This window comes from Aquarana catesbeiana, linkage group LG01 (genome assembly GCF_042186555.1).
Source record: "Aquarana catesbeiana isolate 2022-GZ linkage group LG01, ASM4218655v1, whole genome shotgun sequence".
Taxonomy (NCBI): Eukaryota; Metazoa; Chordata; class Amphibia; order Anura; family Ranidae; genus Aquarana; species Aquarana catesbeiana.
Genome location: NC_133324.1, coordinates 573,630,419 through 573,633,943, shown reverse-complemented (window position 1 = coordinate 573,633,943; position 3,525 = coordinate 573,630,419). Strand labels below are relative to the sequence as shown.

At 44.5% G+C, this 3,525-nt stretch overlaps 1 pseudogene; it reads right to left on the bottom strand.

The window, feature by feature from the left end:
* Positions 1-686: 686 nt before the first annotated feature.
* On the bottom strand, positions 687-805 carry LOC141124507 (5S ribosomal RNA; annotated as a pseudogene).
* Between the last annotated feature and the right edge of the window lie 2,720 nt (positions 806-3,525).

Genomic DNA, 3,525 nt, shown 5'->3' with positions numbered 1-3,525 from the left:
GGGCAAGAATATCTTTTTCTGGGCTGTATCAATAATTAGACCCAAGTATTCCAAATCTCCTTGATAGTTTTTTAAGGGGGATTTCTCTAGGTTGAGAATCCGACCTTGGTATTCCAGGTAGTTCACTGTAGATCATACTTTGGTCTAAGCGGGCTACCGACTGTTCTATCAAGAGCAGATCGTCTAGGTAAGCTATTAATCGGGCTATAGGAGGGGCCAGACCTTTGTAAATACTCGAGGTGCAGTAGCTAGACTGAAAGGCAGAGCTACAAACTGAAAAAGAAGGATTTTCTACCTCGACGTAGATATATCAGGTGAGCGGGAAATATAGGTACATGGAGGTATGCATCCCTGATGTCTATTGACGCCAGAAGTTCTCCACCTTGTAGGACGGAAACCACTAATTGGATTGACTCCATGTGGAAAGAGCGGATATTCAGAAACCGGTTTAGATCTTTGAGAACTAGAATGGATCTGACATACTCATTTGGTACCGTGAAAAGGTTTAAATAAAACCCCAATTGCTACTCTTGCATGGGAACCACTAAGATCAATCTTTTGAGACAAAAGATGGTCCAATGCTTGAAAGAGACTTCTTTTCCTATGGAGTGTGAGAAAACGAAGAGACTGGGACTTTCGGAACTCAAGTTTGTACCCTAGAGTTATTGAGGAAGTCACCCATCTGCAGCCTACGGCACCTGGCATTCCTAGGTGATCTCCCATCCAGGTACCGACCAGGCCTGACCCTGCTTAGCCTCTGAGATCAGACGAGATCAGGCGCTTTCAGGGTAATGTGGCCGTAGGCTCCGACAATCTTCCTGCCAGACCCTTGAGAACTGCAGAAGTCTTCCCCCCACTCGAGCAAGCAGGGGTGTCCCCTCATAAGGAGGCTTCAGTTTCCTTCTTGAACTTGACGGCGGAGGCCGTCGTGACTGCCTGGAAGCAGATGCTCCTGGCACTGGAGAAGGAACTTGTTTAAATTAAATATATGTTTACTCCTCTTCCAAACTAGCAAAAGGATACTTTTTCCTCAAAAAAAATTTTGGAAGTATTTATACAAATCATCCCTAAACAGCCATTCACCATGAAAAGGAAAACTAGCCAGGAGCTTTGCATGACGCTTCAGCTGACCAATTTTTCAACCATAAGATTCTATGCCTATGCACCAGCCCAAACGTGAGGCTTGAAGCATAGAATCTCTCATGGTGTCTATTGCCAAACATAATGCCGCTGGTAACTCAGCTAAATCCTGGGCCTGCTGATCAGGAATAACCTTGAGCATCTGTTCAGACTGGTCTCCCAAGGACTGACATACACCAATTGCTGCTAGCGCAGGTTAAGACAAAAAAAAACCAAAACAAAAAAAAAAAAAAAAACCAAAACAAAAAAAAAAAAAAAACAAAACAAAAAAAAAAAAAAACACTTTTTTCGGAATAGGAATTTCCAACTTTTTATCCGTTGGATCCCTAAGCATTTGAGCATTGTCTATCAGACAGGTCAAACTTTCATTCACAGAGTATATAGCAGCGACAATTGCTGGTATCTCCCACTTGTTAGTGAATTTTTCCTCCATAGGAAAAAAGTGTTTAAACTTTATAGGAGGGAGAAAATGTTTAGCTGGGTAATCTTACTCAGAATATATAAGCCTTTCCAGCAATGAATGGACAGGAAAGGCATGCGCAGCTTGAGAAGGCTTTAGTGAACCCAAACAAGAAAGTGGGCATATCAACAGACTCAATGAAGAGTAGCAAAAAAATGTGGAGCGGACAAATTCAGAATTGCACCATCAATCTTTTCAGATTATGAAGCTGATCTCCCCACATTTGACCCCTCAGAAGAGGAGTCATCAGCTTTCTCACAATCTCCTGAGGGAAATCGCATTTTATCCCATTCTGGGATGCGATTAAAGCCGCTAGCCAATTCCATCATGGAATGAGGAAAATCTTCAGTAAAATAGACAGGGGCTGCAGTGTTGAAAACAATTGCAATATTTGATAGCCCTGATCACTTACTCTGACCGGCCACCCCAGAACTCTCAGGGGAAAATGCCAATGTAGAGTGTTTAGAGCTTGTAGGAGTCCCTTTTAAGCCCTTTTTGGGGTGTTTCTACCCCCCCTTCTGACCATAGCCCGATGCACAAATGCAGATGGACTACCAGAAGAAATCGCATCCACTGCTTGAGCAATAGTCCAGCAACTGCCGCTGCTATTTAATGCTCAGCCTGATGCTTTTAGTAAATGTGCCAAAGGAATACCTGTGTCACCACTTACATGCCTCTTATTAGCTTTTGTGTCTCTCCAACAGCTGCAGTAAGCAAAAAATGGAGCCTTTTAAAGATACCCAATACGCCAATGCCACGCTAAACCACACCCACTCAGTGTTCCCACCGTGCCCTCCCCCTCCTCTTTTCAAAAAAGAGCGGTTTTCCCACGCGAGCGTGGGCCTCCGATCCGACTGGATTGGCGTGTGTGTGTGGGGGCTGTGAGAAACTGCCGTACAGAAGCAGTGGAGAACAGAGCTGCATCCGCCGATCGTTCTGCTTCTCCCTCTACTCAGAAAGAGGGGGAGAGCTTTTGTCCAGGTAGGGGTTTTTTTTTTTTTTTTTTAGAGAAAACCCCCCCCCCAACATCTTGCCGGAGTCCTGTGACTGCTAGCCAGAAAGAGGTCTGTCAGCGTCTGCTGACACAGCATGAGCTGAGAAAGCATGACAATGTACATGCTCTATACAGCCCCCAGTGGTGACTTTTAGGTATGACAACATTTACTTTTTAAAGGAGACAATTCATAAGAAACTTTAAAATTCTTTAGACGTCTCCACTTACCTTTCTCGCCGCAGGGAATTCTGTGGTAAAACCAACAGACCCAATCTTCACCTCTCACGGTGAGCTCCATTTAAAAAACCTTCAGGAACCGGGGCCCCCTTTTTATCAGGGGATCCCACTCCTGGACCCATAATAGCACCCCGGCTGAAAAAATAAAAGCACTGGATCCCAGGGTCCAGCTCTCTAGAAAGAGAAGCGTTACGGGCTAAACCTTGTTTCTTCCTCCACGAGGCCCGGGTACCATCAATCTGGCCTAAAAAGACACTTTGAATGGATCCAGCTGCATAGCTAGCCCCAGCAAGAATTGCTCCAGAGGAGCTCAGCACAGCTTTACTCAAGACCAACACCTTAGACACTGGCGAAAAAACGGAGGTACTCCCAGTAATGGGAGGGGTTATATAGGCAGTGAACTTCCTGTCTTAGGATGTGCCAGTGTCCATCACCTGAAGGTGGCCTATAACCCACATAGTAATTACTATGGCTCTGTATCCCGTGATGTACGATTAAGAAACAAGAAATTGCTTCTAATTTCTTGCCTCTAGGGTCCTTGAAGGAGGGAATAGTATGACCAAAGCTTTTTTTAAAAAAAAAGGTGACACAGATGGGTCAATGACAGGAGGAGTAGATAATTTTTTGGCATAAACGGTTAGGGGCAAGGAATTATTTTTCTTGACATTTCCAGTCTTTGCAAATTACAGAAGGG